Source organism: Bolinopsis microptera, chromosome 6 (genome assembly GCF_026151205.1).
Source record: "Bolinopsis microptera isolate Bmic1 chromosome 6, MBARI_Bmic_1.0, whole genome shotgun sequence".
NCBI classification, from domain to species: domain Eukaryota; kingdom Metazoa; phylum Ctenophora; class Tentaculata; order Lobata; family Bolinopsidae; genus Bolinopsis; species Bolinopsis microptera.
In genome coordinates, this window is record NC_087077.1 from 12,910,847 (window position 1) to 12,928,162 (window position 17,316).

The 17,316-nt window shown below is 36.2% G+C and overlaps 1 long non-coding RNA gene across 1 annotated transcript; it reads left to right on the forward strand.

The window, feature by feature from the left end:
* Positions 1-14,118: 14,118 nt before the first annotated feature.
* On the forward strand, positions 14,119-15,313 carry LOC134817629 (uncharacterized). Its single transcript, XR_010160541.1, has 2 exons — positions 14,119-14,250; positions 15,015-15,313. It is a non-coding gene; the product is annotated as an uncharacterized LOC134817629 (long non-coding RNA).
* The last annotated feature ends 2,003 nt before the right edge of the window (positions 15,314-17,316 follow it).

Sequence of the window (17,316 nt, forward strand, 5' to 3'; positions counted from 1 at the left end):
TCAAATCTAACTTTATACTAGAGGTTTAAATATGCATGAGAAAAAGACTAAGAATAATCAGAATAATTAGGCAAATGCTGTTGGTATATTATAATTATATAGTGCTATGTGAGGATAATAGTAGCGAGGTGAGTCATATTTTATGACACATAACAATGATTGTGTGGTTTGATTGGTCAATAGTGGATGCTGATTAGTTAACCTCTGTCACGTGTCAAAGAATATGCCTCACCTCTTCACCAGAATCCACATTTATATTTATAAGATGTGGATAGATTTAAGATTATCCACATTGTATCATGAGCTTCAACTGCCTTTTCAATCTTAATGTGAGAATTAAAGGGCAACAAGTATAGTAGTAGCAGCTGTTCCTTAGTGCATTTCGATTATAATAAGCTCTTCGAACGCGTTTTAATGATAAATATTACAGCAGAGTTCAGCTAACTTATATCTTATTCAGTAGTAATTTTTCTGTGTAATGTGCATAAAATTATAAATATGTCCGATAAAGTATGACTCTTGTAATGTGAGTAACATTACTTATGTCCCTTGACACAGATAACACACAGGGGTTATTTAGCGCGCGCAGGCACGTAAGGCACGGTTAAATCACTACATTTTCTTCATTCCACTAGCTAAATATCTATCTTTTAGTTAATACCTTGACCACAGCCCCTACGAAGAAGAATAAGACAGTACATGATACGCTAAGAGTAAGATGATGTAACCATATCCTAAACGGTCTTGCCGGCAAGCTGCCTGCTGACACCTCAGATTTCGACATTATATATGTATGAGTTAAAATAAGCTAGATCCAGGCGGTCATTGGCTCTTTGCCAAGGTCCTCCAGTAAGTGTTTTTAGTTAACAATTATTTCATGGTATAGCTTGTAATAATAATAAATAATATGTCGCAGCGAATGGTAAAGACACGTCAGTGTGAGATTATCTTACTGTGAAATGAAGAAAGGAGTCGAAGCAGGTACCCAGACCAATCAAATAAAAATGCTTTATTCATGACCATTGCATGAAGAGGGTTCTTGCTTTATTGTGGCAAGCAAACCCCTAATTGCTAACTCCCCACAAACCAAGGATCAAAACAAAGGCCATTAGAAAAGCCATGGATCATACCCTAGGTGAGAGCGCCTTGAGTTTATTTCTAGAACACAATCTACTATCAAGTTGAGCACAGTGGTTTCTGGGCATGTTCTTTTTGATATTACTCCAATGCCCTTTAAGTGACCCTTAACCGTGTCCTAACTGTGCCTTAAAAGTGGCTTAACCGTACTTTACGTGTCCGTGCGTTTATAAGCAACCTCTGTGTTTTGTCCACACTTAACCGTCCCTTAGGCTTTCAGGTGTCCCTTAGGCTAAAGTGTGTACACCGACAGATTACCGAATTGCCCCATCTGGTTATGTCTGTCAATTAAATTAAAACCGGTTGAGCAGCGAGGGGGACTCGTTTTCAAAGGAATTTCACCACGACAGTCTGACCAAGAGGAGTTTTCACACCCCTAGAATGTCATATCATGAAACAAATAAAGTCTCCAAACCGTTTTGTGGAATAAATCAGATACGCTCACGTATAAGATGATAATAAGGGTTGTCAACATTCCGTCGACCACTTGGGCGAGCTCAAACGTTCCATTTTATTTTCCATTTTGGGATGAAACAGCTAAAGCCACAAAATAAACAACTTTTGATTTTAGGCTAGTTTCAGGGATCGTTCACATTCGTAATCAAGGTTTTGGCCATTTTAAACTCCTCAACCTCTCCTGTAGTTGCATAATAATGATTCTATTTGCTTACAATGCAATTTGGCTCTGATTACCCAGTTGAGATATTATTTGTTTTTAGAATATGTCCAGGTTATAGAATTAGAACCTAAATTTCGCTTTAGGAAGCACCACAGAGTGGGTGCGTATTGTTAATGTTGTGAATTTACTATAATATAGTTGCTGCAGTTTTTTAAATTTTCACGTTTTTATCTTACCAAATTACTACCTACTTAACTGTGGCGATTGCAGAGATTATAAATTATTTGTTTGCTGGCACAGTTAAAGTTTTTTAACTTGATTTCGCCGACCGAAGCAAAATATTTTCCTCCGATTTATAATTTGTAAGAAAAATACCTAAATAAGAGAAATAAAAAGGAATACGGATAATGCAATGTAAGTAGCCACTTTCTTGATGTTATTTAAGTTATTAAATTTTATTTAACTACAATATATCATCTCCTCAGAAGAATGAAACGAAGTAAAGCCCCAAGTGAATAATGGTTTTCGTTAAGATAGAACTAGTTATACTGCTCCTTTTGATGATCAACCTGACCCAGTCGTTTTTAACAGGTTAGAGTTTTTTAGGAGGACAGGGAAGGATTTATGGTAGATTATGGTAGATTATGGTAGATCACATCGGTCCCATTGTAGACGGACCAAACTTTGAGTAATTTAATTCATGAACGGCCTCAATAATGAGCAGAGAAGGGAAAATGGCTTAAGTATATTAAGGGCTCAAGGGCTGCCAACAATCTTATCATAGCGATACCTCAAGAATTAACTTAAAATGCGGATTACCAGTACATCAGCGGTAGAATGGGATCGAAATTAAGTGTGAGAAGTATAAACAATTATTACCCTGGACTGGGATGAACTGAGATTTTTAAATTTGGTAAATGCCGTGGCCGGTTTAGTTTAAATTCTGTCTGGGCTGAAATTTTCGTCGCAGTTATGGATGCCCACAATTCTTTGTTCTGAAATTTATTTAAGTTAAATTCAATATAATGACCACATCAGAATCTGAATACACATGCCCGGAATTCAATACAAAGTGTCTAGATGGACAACAATGTGTTAACACAAGGTCACTCTGTAATGGATGTGAAGACTGCAATGACGGATCAGACGAATCACCGGAATTTTGCAAAGGTTTGTACATATTTCTCGTATCAATTTTTTTCTTATCAATTAAGCTGTATTTTGGGTTATGCAAGTTCCGACGGAAATATATATTCGATTTAATAAAAGTAAGGTTTAAGTTAATTGAGTTATGTTGTATAATATGTGCATATAATGACCATATCAGAATACACATGCCCTGGGTGGACTGTTAAGTGTCCGGCTGGACTACAATGTGTTTATACAGAATCAAACTGTGATGGATATGGACACTGTAATGACGGATCGGACGAATCACCGGAATTTTGTAAAGGTTTGTACATATTTCTTGTAACTCTGAGTACATTCCTATCAATTAAGCTGTATTTTGGGTTGTGCAAGTTCCGATGGAAAGATATATTCGATTTAATAAAAGTAAGGTTTAAATTAATTGAGTTATGTTGTATAATATGTACATGTTGTATAATATCTTAATATGTACATATAATGACCATATCAGAATACACATGCCCTGAATACAATACGAAGTGTCCGGATGGAATACAATGTGTTTATACAGAATCAATCTGTGATGGATATGGAGACTGTAATGACAGATCGGACGAATCACCGGAATTTTGTAAAGGTTTGTACATATTTCTTGTAACTCTAAGTATATAGTTATCAATTAAGCTGTATTTTGGGTTGTGCAAGTTCCGACGGAAAGATATATTTGAAATCGATTTAACAGATTACAGAAGTAAAGTTAAATGTATCGAGTTATATTGTATATTCTATATTAGCCATATCAGAATACATATGCCCGCGGGGGACTGCAAAGTGTCCAGGTTGACTACAATGTATTGACACAATTTCGGGACTCTGTGATGGAGTTGAAGACTGCAATGACGGATCAGACGAATCAGTGGATTTTTGTGAAGGTTTGCAACTTCAGCTTAATCTGATATGATTTTATAGTTCCTGAAAAATTGTAGCTGAGACAAGTCCTTAACCATTTCTCCATCTGTAATCAAGTCGTAAATTTCACTGAGAAAATGTATAATGTTTTTTAGGAACGTGTGCAATTAAGGAACAACGTGGTTTCCTTAAGTACGTCTGCGGCTACGAAGGTTTCAGACCCTTCAATATGTGTCACAATTCTAAAGAAATCTACAGAGAACATGTGCCAAATATGTTAATAGGAGAGATCTGTTATAAGGATCCGCACTTTTATCAGGCATGCGATCAAAAGCTAGGAGGAAAAATAACCAATAATGAGTATTTGTGCGAGAATTATCTGTGTAAAACTAGTGAAAGAGGGTCTATTCTTTTCACAACACTTACTCTTAAGAATAGGAAATTTATTTGTGATGGTGAAGAGCAATGCCCAATTTCTAAACTTGATGAAACAGAATGTTCAGATCATGATTGGGTTAAAATGCCTAGTGGGGAGTCGATACATAAAAATATAATATGCGATGACATATGCGTACCAGTCCCGGGTAATAGCTACATACATAATGAATTTCTATATCACTGCGAAGATGAAGCCTTATGTAAAGGATATGAATATGGCATGTATTGCAAAGATGAATTTGGCGACAAATCTAGACATTTGTTTCCACAATACATATGCGATGGAGACAAAAATTGTCCAAAGGGAGAAGACGAAGCAAATTGTCAGGTCACAAATGCAACTATAGAAACTTGTAAACATAGAGGTACTTTAGAGACTGTGCCGGTGTATAATTTCACCAAATGCTTCCCACTTTCTTTTGGCTGGAAGAGTAACGAACCCATAAATGAAGGCATGTATTGTGAGAGATTTGTCGAGAGTCATTCAAACTGTACCGACCCATCAAGAGTTGGTATCATTTGCAAAGTAGCTCGATATTTGTCCACAGTTTCTAAGTACATGATTTGCCTTAAAACAAATGAACAAATTTGTGATGATGGCATAGAGAAAGTGTGTTATCCAATATCAAAAGCTTGCACTCTGCATAAACACTACATGTGTGATGGTGAACCAGACTGTGATGACAACTCAGATGAAAGGCAACTGATATGCAAATCCTAAACTGAGGGAACATACAAGAGAAAAGTCGGGAACCGAGGTGAATTAACTCTGCCACTGTCTTGGTTGGAAGATGGCGTCGAAGATTGTGTGGACGGAATTGATGAGATGCCAATATGGCCAACATGTGGAATCGGCAGGACCAAAAGATTTGTCAAGAATGATAACTCATGTGAAAACGTTTTCGTCTGCCCTAATGAAGAACCTGGTTACGTCGAGTTAAGAGATCTGTGTGATGGAATTGAAACTTGTGGCAACGAAAACCAAATCTGCAGACAATCCCGAAGTTCTACCGAAAAGTCAGTATCACTTCTAACTACGGACAAAGGCTTTACCAAACAAATTTCTTATTGCAAAAAAGGTCTAAAGAGCATCGAACTGCAAAAAAGCATTTGCACAAGTGAACTCTTCATATTCCCAGAACATACCTTTTTCGGGGTCGACAAAAAAACTACTTTGCATCTTCCAAACAGCAAACAGGTTTGTGACCACTTGTTTGGGGAGCAGTATGCATATACTAGCTGTACCAACAAATGTGCCAACTCGCCATGTCCTCTCAAGACCATACCAAGGTATGAATATTGCCCGGACCAATTTCCTAACAGAATCGGTACCATAGCAAACAACGAATACCTTGTTTTTGTCACCAGATCATTCGAAGATAAATACACCAACAGATACTTTATTTGTGACGATAAAATCAGGTGTTTAGATTACTCGAAGGTTTGTGACCTGGTAAAAGACTGTGAAGACGGATCCGATGAGAACTCTTGCACAAATCACTACAAATGTTCTGCAGACCATTACATTCCGAAAACAAAAGTATGTGACGGTGTCTTTGATTGTTTCAACTTATCTGACGAATGTAACGATAAGTGTTCAAAAGAAATCCTAGAAAACAACCTTCTTAAAGTGATGTCCTGGGTTATCGGAATATTCGCAGTCGTAGCAAATCTATTCATTATAGTGAAGAACGTTGGAACTTTGAGACGATGTGAGACCTCAGTTGCACTGATAAACAAATCCCTCATTATCCTCATATCCTCTGGAGACTTCTTGATTGGCTGCTATCTTATCGTGATATCTGTATATGATACAATTATCTTCAAAAAAGGTTACTGTGTCCAGCAGATTGATTGGATCACAAGTGTTAAATGTTCAGCAATAGGCATCATCAGCACAATCGGATCTCAAATCTTTTTATTTTCCATGACGGTGCTGAGTCTCATCAGAATTCATGGCATTTGAAACCCAATGAGGATTCCAGGAGAGGTCAACGTTAAGAAAGGTCTTCAAATCGCAACAGGAATTTGTTCGATTGCAATTGCTTCAGCAGCGATTGCTGTGACTCCACTAATCGGGAAATTTGAAGACTTTTTCGTGAATGCGCTAAAGTTCCCAGATGAATTACATTTGTTCATTGGAACACCCAACAAACAGCAAATGTTCAATACCTTGGAAGGTTATTATGGAAGAATGAAAGCAACAACCTTGAGCTGGGACTTGATAAACAAGATGACGCGACATATGTTTTCTCATGATCTCGACTACGAAGACCACACCGTGAAAGAAACAAAAGTTGATTTCTATGGAAACGATGGAGTGTGCCTCTTCAAATACTTTGTCAAGAACGATGACCCTCAAAGAATGTTCGTCTGGGCACTTATTCTCCTCAACTTTGTATGCTTCATCATAATTACAATGTCTTATACCCTCATCGGGTTGTTCTCAATCAAATCATCAAGACAACTTACTGGAGGTCAGAACGATCGCCAAGTCGAAAAGAGGAATTCGAAAATGAACAGAAGAATCTCTCTTATCATAGCTTCTGATTTTGCTTGTTGGTTGCCTTTCATTTCTATCTGCATTCTTCACTCCATGGAGGTGGTGGACGCCACCCCATGGTACGGTTACTTTTCAATGATAGTTCTTCCCATTAACTCTGTCATTAACCCCCTTCTGTTTGATGATGCCTTGACAAGTTTCTTCCTGACAGCATTAAGAAGAACACATAACAGAGTTAAAAATTCAGCTGTTACAGTAAAAGCAGTAGCTCGATTCAGGAGAAGGATTCAACAAGAAACTGCAGAACTAGGGGAAGTCAAAGTACAATCAAAGGAATTGACCAAAGAGCCAAGAAAACAACAAAGAGTTCATGATACTGTTTTGCCAGCTGTAAAACACAATAAAAATCTACAGCCGAAAACAACCGAACAACATGAGGAACCGATCGAACTTGTAGAAGTGAGAGTCCAATCAAAGGCATTTGCGAGAGAACCAGCAAAAGAGCAATCAGAGGACCAGAGAAAAGATGATACATTCACTCGAATAGAAGTACATCAGGACACAACTGAACTTGAAGAAGTTAAAGTGCAAGCAAAGGATCTAGCCAAAGTACCAGGAAATCTTGCAGTTGATAAAGAATTTGACACATCTGAGCAAATGAAAGCGGAAGAACATAGAATCGATGATGGAACTAAAAATGTTTTACTTGAGCAGAAGAGAGTTAAAATAGATGAACTACAACAAAATATGGCAAATGTAACTAACACGCTTGAGCAGATGAACGTACAAGAGGAGGAACTAGATGTTTGAAGAGATAATGAGGGAACTGAACAGAAGAAAATTAAGGCCGAAGAGCTTCAACAGAGTGTTGATGACAAAACGGAGGGACTCAAGGAGGAGAACTTGGAAATGGAAGAAAAGGGCTATCGTGTTGGAGTCAAAAGAGATAATACTGACATTAACGTTGCTGAGAGAACTTCAACTATGGAGAAGCGAAAAAATGAAAGAGCGATGTCTGATGAAGATTCTCACGGTTGAAAATATTAAAGAAACATGGGAGCTCTAGAAAATATTGCAAAGAAGGAGAGCACAGATAAAATTAAACTGTTAAATAAAAGATGAGCACTGCAGAGGAAGCTTTAATCATGCACAATACAAAAAAGCTGATAAAGCAAGAATCAAGATACATAAACAAGATACATAAACATTGTATTTGTATTGTATATTATATATCTATAATATTTTCATATATCTCATATTTAACATATCTATAATTTTGTTAATAGGTGTCTACAACTAGATTCTTGTATATAATTTTATGTTCCAAGAGTTATGATCATGTAAGATATGATTAAATATCACTAAGAGATGATTAAATATCACTGACAAGTGAGAAGTGTCTTTTTTGCAATATTATTATGTTATGAGCCCTATTCTCTGTACCCGGTTAGGTATCTTCATTTTGGTTTGGAAACTTTCGCTTGTAACGGATTTGTTTTGCGAATGTCAGATTCGAAATTTCTCACAGCTGATTTGTTATTATTCACTATGTAATATCGATATATCTTTGTAAAAATTGTGAAATGTAAACCTTGTAATACTTGTAGAACACTGTAATCAATAATTGTTATTTAACAGTAGCAAACAAAAACCTTCTTTCGATAAATCATTAGATTAGAATTTAGATATATTTAAAATGTCCCTGTCATATTTAAAATGTCCCTGTCCCTGTCCCTGTCCCTGTCCCTGTCCCTGTCCCTGTCCCTGTCCCTGTCCCTGTCCCTGTCCCTGTCCCTGTCCCTGTCCCTGTCCCTGTCCCTGTCCCTGTCCCTGTCCCTGTCCCTGTCCCTGTCCCTGTCCCTGTCCCTGTCCCTGTCCCTGTCCCTGTCCCTGTCCCTGTCCCTGTCCCTGTCCCTGTCCCTGTCCCTGTCCCTGTCCTGTCCCTATTCCTATTCCTATCCCTATCGACGATCCCTGTCCCTATCCCTATCCCTGTGACCATGGAATACTTCAGATCTAGAATGAATTAGCAAGGCTACGTAAAAATAAAAATTCAATAATATTAAACTCACTTTCCACGATGACAACTCTTCCCTTGTACTGTGCAGTTTTGAGAGCGTACTGAGGTACCACCTTCTTGGTCATGTAGAGCCTGAACTTGGCATCACAGAAGTTGAGGTCGGTGGTGACGTGTTTACATCCAGATGGTTTGCTCCAAGTCATGTAGTCCTTACACACAACCCTCGGGATAGCCGAGGCTGGGGGATAAGGCAGTGATTTATAGTGTTACGTAGATTTAATATAATCTTTATCTATTGAATTATTGGTGTATCGAACGCGTGTAATTTAAGCCACCTCACATATGTCTTGCAAGTGAACCGTGAACGTCCGGGTATTTCAATAGTTTAGTCATACATTGTTGAAATGACTACATGTCTCACCAATCATGTCTCACCAATCATACATGTATGATTTGTAAATCATGAGATCAGGAGATGATTTCAACATGAAATCTACTGGTGAATCACAGCAAAAATTGTATTCATTATTTTATGTAACTCAATATGATGCCAGCGAGAGATTGAGCAACAACTGTTGTCAGTATATCTATTTTTGCAGATTTATCCTGAACATTTTCCCTACTAATATTTGAATTTGTACCGATACGCAGTAAAAATTATTTGCATCATACACCATCATCACGAAAAGAACTTACATTTGTCAGTGTAGCAGATCTTGTACTGATACAGATTATGGCACTCCTCGAAAGCGTAAGTACCGTCCTTCTTTGCGACTGAAAGAAACAAAATCGCAAAATTAAGTTTCGATTGTGATCTAGAGATTAAAAATACAGGGGTAAGACCACAACATATCGTAAGTAAGTCAAACATTTTAAAAATACTAAATATTTACCGTATTTTTTATGCCAGCACTTCTTATGAGTCTTGATCCCCTTATAAACGAAGTGGTTGGATGTGCAGGCGCTGCTGTGGTAAGCAAACTGTCGAGCTACTCCATATTGGATCCAGTTCTCAAACACCACCTTCCACAGTTTCTTAGTGTTTAGAGGTTTGAAACCTGGGGCAAGAGGGGCTCTAAATTCAGAATGGAAGGAAGGGAAGGTGGGTATAAGAAATAAATGCCAATAACGCTAGTTTTAATGTTAGTATTTATGTAAGTATTATTGTAAGTATTAATATAAGTATTATTGTAAGTTTTCATATAAGTATTATTGTAAGTATTAATATACGTATTGTTTAATTGTAAGTGTTACTATACGTATTGCTTAATTGTAAGTGTAACTATACGTATTGCTTAATTGTAAGTGTTACTATACGTATTGCTTAATTGTAAGTGTTACTATACGTATTGCTTAATTGTAACTGTTACTATACGTATTGCTTAATTGTAACTGTTACTATAAGTAGGTACTCACTGGTGGGTTTGCTCCAGGACGTGATCCTGACACACTGGTATTTGACAGTGGTTGTGGTGCTGGTGGGTTTACACAGGGTGTATACGAACAGATCGTGGCACTTCTTGAACACGTACACTTTCTCTGAGGAAAAGAGGATATGTCATGTGAAATATTGTTAAAGTTTCTAACTCAGTTGATGGGGAACGTAATTTTTATACTCCGACATTGCCTGATTACCTGTTTATGTGTTAAATTATGTTATTTCGATTGCGAGGCTATGTTCTGTTAAGTTTTACCGTTGCGGTAAGGGTAAGGTAAGTGTAAGGGTAATTTAGGTTTAAAGATTTCTATTAAGTTTAATATCAGGAGTCAAACATCATGATATTAAATATTTAAAGTTAGTTATAACAGTGATGCATCCCTGAGTTCTCGAGAAATTGATCCTGATACTTTTTGGTGCATTTATTAACAATATGTACAATACTGTTTTCCAGTTTATTGATATATTGTTGAAATGACTACAATATGTCTCACAAATCATAAAAATCATGAAATCAGAAGATGATTTCGAGATGAAATCTACCGGTGAATCACAATAGAAATTTGAGAGTTCATTCTTATATGTATTATGTAACTCAATATACTAGTCGGGGACTGAGCAGTGAGCATTGCCAGAATATCTATTTGGCAAATTTATCCTGGAATTTTCCACTACTATTGTTTAAATTTTGTACCGGCACGGACTCAGGAATGTGTTACGGTCAGATCACTGCCTTAGATAAGATGATTATATAAATATAATGTTCTGTCCCTGAAATGTTTGTTATTTACCGAGGACTGTATCGCACCATGTGTTGTACAGCTAGAAAAAGTTCAATGTACAAAGTTTCTTGGGGTGATAATAGACGAACAGCTAAGCTGGGAACCACATCTTAATCATTTATCTTTAAAGCTGAACTCCAGTATTGTATCGATTAAGAGAATTTGCAAATTCATTCCCAAATCTGAATATTTGAAACTGTACAATGCTCTTTTTATGTCACATCTTAGCTATTGTATAAGTTGCTGGGGTGGGATCCCTAAACATAAGCTGAATAAAATCTTTGCAATTCAAAAACGATGTATAAGACTGCTATTTGGTAACATTCCCAATTTTGATCATAAAGAATACTATTTAACCTGTGCACGTTCAAGAACTTATAACGAACATATGGCTAGCAAGAACTACTGTCTTGAACACACTAAACCGCTATTCACCGAGCAGAAAATTATGAACCTGGAGAATCTGCACATGTACCATACATTTATGGAATTATTCAAAATTCTTAAATTTGATGTCCCCCAGTCGATTAAAGATCTTTTCAAGTTCTGTCCTAGAAATGAAAAACTTCGTCTGATTGTCCCATTACTGAGGTTAGATATCTCCCAACAGAACTTTTTGTACACCTCTACGAAAATTTGGAATGACCTCAGCCCCTATGTATTCGAAATATGTGATGCTAATGTAGATGGGTTGATAATCCCGGGTTCTTCCAAGAATTCAGACTTATCAGCTTCGTCAGGTGTTATTAAATCTAACCTTAAAAAGCACTTGCTATCCCTCCAAAATCGAGATGACCCTAATTCATGGTAACTAATCTATATTATATCTCAAACTCTACATCTGGTACGGCTATGCACACATGATATCTCTCTCTGCCATGAAACATGGCTAACCTTTTAAACTGTGATTCAAAACCTAAAGCTAAACTAAAACTCAACTGGGCTCTCCTTTGTCACCAAACTAAACCAATAAGTAATTTAAGATTATTATATTTTTCTATATTTGTATACTGTAATTAGTATATTGACGTAGTGGATGGTTGAGGGGGTTGAGGGGGTTTCAAGCACAGGTCACTCTCAAATCCTAAAGATAAGCAGTGGCCTTCGGCACTTGAAACCTCTTCAAACCTCCCCTGATTTATTTATTATTGATATTGTTTGATTGTGCCGTAAAAATAAATATTTGTTTTATTAAAAATATTTGTTTTATTATTTACAGTCCGTGATCAGAACTATACTAGGGTTGGGGCTAGGGTTACCTAGTCAAATATTCGATATTCGGTTGAATTCTCGGTATTCGACCGAATACATCCGGTATATACCGAACTCCGGATTCGACTACTTTCCAACCTATTCAGTAACCCTAATCAAAACATAAATAATTTACATTTAGGCCAGTGAAAAGATCGATTTTTTGACCTGAGCATTTTCCAGTCCTCAATTTTTGTTTAACACATAATTTGTTTCTAAAATATCATGTGCATTGTGCAGCTATATTTTAAATCATATGTTCATGTTCCATACTGTCTCTCTACTGATATTACGAGAGAAAAAAATAAAATTTTAAATAAGAGATTTTATAGACTTGGAAGGGCTATGTTCTTTTCGATAAAAAAGTTGATTCTGCTACTGATGGTTACGGTCGTTATGGGGGAAGAGAGCTGCTTTCAAAAGAAGAACAACCAACCGACCCACTTGGTAAGCTTTACAGTGTTAGTTTAAAACATAATAGAAATAACATCAATCAACATCTTTTATTTTTTCAGAACGTGCTTAATTTGGTACTGGAATTTACAATATTCTTTACTCCATCTATGTGGTTGCAAGGTTATACCATCCATTTGTTTTGCAGGATGAAACCCCCACAGTGAACGGAAACATGTTTGACAGCGTGTGTGCTTGTCTGGAGCATCACACTGGTGAACATAGTGCAGACTTTATGAGGTGCCCTCCTGCTACTCCCTTCGTCGGAAGCGTTTCGTTTGTAAGGTGCGACGGGCACTACATTCCAACTGGGGTCGACTGTATGGGAGCTTCTCAGTTTCGTTAATGTGATTGTTTATCACTGGATAGTGGATGTATATTCCAGATAATACTGTGGCTTAGCTCTGATACATTCATTTTCTATTATATCTAAATAATGGTTATGTACTAAGCCTTGTTCGTTATTCATCGATTCAAATAACAAAATCTGTAATTAAGTTTGGTTAAATGCCGTCAACTTTTTTAATAGTGCAATTATTTAAAGATGTGTGACTATTATAAATAGTGGATTGTAGCTATCAATAATTAATTATTCCACTATAATTATTAAAGTATAATATTTAGTTATGTCTTTTTCTGTGTCAGAGAATTAAACGTTACACGTTATCCAGTCGAAGAAAATAAATCACGTAAAAATGTTTAGACGATATATGTCATCGCAAATTAACTATAAAACCGAATGAACATTTGCGCCGGTGGCACCGATAATCTGATAGAGTCACTTAGAAAATGGCTACTGGTGGCCCATAAGTAGTTACTATCAGGAGCCCATCTAACTCAAAAGATAACATTATTCATTTATTTGCGATTTTGACGCCACTTGCTGGCCCAAATTTGGGGACCTAAACTTCTTATTCTTTAGCAAATTTTATATTTTTTCATACTGGTGAAAAGGCCAAAACATATTCAATGGTACATCTCTCAAGGTTTTCGCGGAAATCTGTGACAACGTTAATGTCGTTGTGTCAGTATAATAAACATACGAAGTAATACGTAGCAAATCCTACCATAGAATGTGCACAAAGGATTGATACATACTGATTAAGTAATACTCAAAGTTGTGTTTGCTTCGTGTAATGTTCTTCGGTTTTCTATTCGCGTGGTTTACTTCTTAGCATCATTTCGGTTAATGCGTGTTGTTAATTCGTTTATACTTTCTTGTAGTGAATATGAGAAACTTCAGGGTGTCGTGCACAATTGCTGTACCAGAAAACCTTAAATTGTTAATTATTTTAAAATACATTTAAAAATACACTTTATGCCGTTTTGTAATGTTTTTCTTAAACTTGTTTTTCACACTCATCTCTTTAAAACCGATCTTCACTTATAACCTTGCTCTTTCGATAATAACTTGGGTAAATTTGTAAACTAATTAGATTAGGAAGGACTATGGTCGTTATAAGAAGGACGCTGATTCTGTTCCTGTTGGTGGCGGTTCTGAATGGGGAGAAGAAAATCCAGAAAAACTGTTTTCAAAAGAACACAAATCAGCCAGACAATAAGATTAATATCGTTAGTTTTACATTCTCTATTTTTTCCTTTTCACCCTTTTGAAAAAAGGCAATAGTGAAAGGTTACGAATGGAGGTTTTGGCAGAAAAACGTGGATTTTGGAGATCGCGTTAGGTGGGTCTGAATAAGATGTCATTCCGTCCGTTACCATGCAACGAAAAAGTCGCGCGCGCGAGGATTGCTTGCGGAGATGTGATGTATAGATAGCCTGTGATCTATGAATGCGCGGCGCGACTGTGTTTTAATGTATATGATGCATGTAATGTATAATATTACTATTAGGTAATACGCCCAATTTGTACGTGGCACGCGTAGTGTATTGATGTGTACACGAGTATAGTTTACCTTTGCTGATAATTTCTTGAATTACAGATACAAGTTAAGTTCTACGGCAATTGAACTAAATTTCAAGTGTTTCCCGTATTTGATGCATAATTTATCAATATTATTATCATGAAGATTGAAGTGAGCTGTTTGGAGCTTATACTTAAATGTATAGTAAATGTGAAATGGAAATCTAGCGTCCGCCAGAACGAAAAAACGGGCGCAATTCTTGTTTAGAATAGTGATCGTCACTGTATCCAGTTCATGTCCTAGTTATTGAAACAATGCTAAGTTATATTTGAGTTATATTTCCTGGATTACAAAGAAAGTAAAAGTGTTGTACCTAATTCAGTGAAATGAACAATGATTTCGTAAGTATAACTTCATTATCAATTTATGCCATAACCAAAATAAAGCTTTGCAACATACTTTATTCCGCAGATAAAAACTCCAAAAATCAACGACGATTTATTTGATAACCTCTGTGCATGTCTGGAGAAACACCCTGGAGAGGCAAGCTTTATGAAATGTCCTCCTGATACTCCTTTTATCAAGGAAGTCTCTTTCATCAGGTGCGGAGAGAAGTCTATACCTATTGGCATTGACTGTATGGGACTGTAGATTTTCTAATTTTTATAATTACTTCTGTGATTTTTTGTAAAATTGTATGTTAGCCCTTTAAGCTCTGATACAACTATGCTATTTTATATTGAATGTTGAAATAAGTTTCATTTACGTAATGCGACGTTCTTTTATTTTATTTTATTGTCTTATCCAAAAATTATAATATAAGAATACACGGAATATTATGAAATCGATGGCCAACGCCACATATTATGGTCTTTTGACATAAAATGCCTGAGATTTCTTCATAAAATGTCGAAAATTAGGGAAACTCATCTCAACTCATGTTCCATAAATTTGGCAACGAGATTTATCAAATGACGAAAGACGGTGACCCCGTATTCTGAATAGCTAATTTCAATTAAAAAATTATGGGGCTAGTTGGTATAAAATGATTTTGCAGCATGATATATATATATATATATAATATAGATAGATATAATGTTGTGTTACAGTTATAGCGATTCACTAAAAGGCGACAGCGATTTTCATAATTCTGCAGCTATACTCTTTAATCATCACAGAAAATTATATTAAGGATGAACAAACGTAAGGGTAATATTTTTCTAAAATATCTAACGCCAACACTAGGAAGTCACTATGTTGCAGAACTGGGAAGTTGATGCCGAAATAACGCAGTATTATACAGGTCAAGATTTGACTTCCAGAATATACGAAGAGTGCAAGTGAAGATACACTTTATACTCAACGTTGCATTTGCTCCGGCCGCTTAGTGCCGTTTGTCTATTTCTTATTTTTAGCACCCTATGATTTTATTACAGAATTACGCATACAGTATGTTATCTATGCGAGTTATTTTTACTTAACGGACCTTTCAGTTTTGCATAACTACTCCAATTTTGTACTGAATTAATTTATCTTTATATGTTTGTATGTACTAGGAAAGATAATGTTCGTTGTGAGAAGTACGTTGGTTTTCCTCGTGGTAACAATCGTTATAGCGACGGAAAACTGTCTTGTGCGTAACTCTACCCATGGATCGAACAAGGAGATCAGAATGGTACGTATTGCATTTGCAGTAATAAAATAAAATCTACTGTATAATATCCACTATACAGTAGATGCAGTGTAACTCTATACCGACTGTATAATTTACCAATTACATTAAAGCATATCGAAGGGGCTGAAAGTACTACTACTAGAGCTTAAAATTGACATGGATGCCCGGCCATAAAACTAGTTCAATTTAAATGGGCAATAGGCTTGTTGTTGTGTTATTGTTACCCAAAACCCGTTAAACACGCTAAAGTTGCCATGGTAACTATGTTAACATCTCCCATTTTTCAGATTGAACGGGACATTCTGGTGAACGGGATCTCGTATGACAACGTGTGTATTTGCCTGAAATTTCACCCTGGCAAGGCTGATTTTATGAAGTGTCCTGCTGCTACTCCTTTTATCAAAGCAGTCCTATTTACCAGATGTTCCGAAACTTTCATCCCCACCGGGATTGACTGCATTAGACTTTAATGTCACGCAACTTTGAATATTTTGTGGTATTTACCTTACTCGGGATTATTATGACCGGGATAAAGTGGCGGGTTTAGGGTAATTTCGCCATATTTTTCCCGAACCACATTTTCACCGGTCGTTAATAAACCCGCCGACTCAGCTTTTAGGCTTCCCAAGGGGTATGGGTGCTCATATTTTAATCGTTGTCGTATATTCACTAAAGAAGACTATTGGGACACTTGTTGTAGGTTTTTCGACTTCATTTGGCTAAAATTGCAAAAAATTCACCTTTTTGCCCAATTCTTGTCATATATCCTTTATATTGTCAAAGTTGATTTAAATAGGCCAATTTTTAATTTCTTAGGTATTGACTATCTCTACATAATGAAATAGGACTCAAAGTAAAAGTAACAGTTAAATTAAAACTTGAATTAATTAAAACTGTCAATAACATGAATCAGTTTCATCAGTCATTTATTCATAATTCTAAACAATGTGAACGATGCATTCTTTCGAAGATTTTCTACAAATTGAGTTATAATGGTTATTTGATACACGTAAACATTTAATTATTGATAATTCGACTTGTTTCTCAAGTTTTAGGAAGGCGAAAATTTCTAAACTTGCTTATCTCTAATAAGAAAAT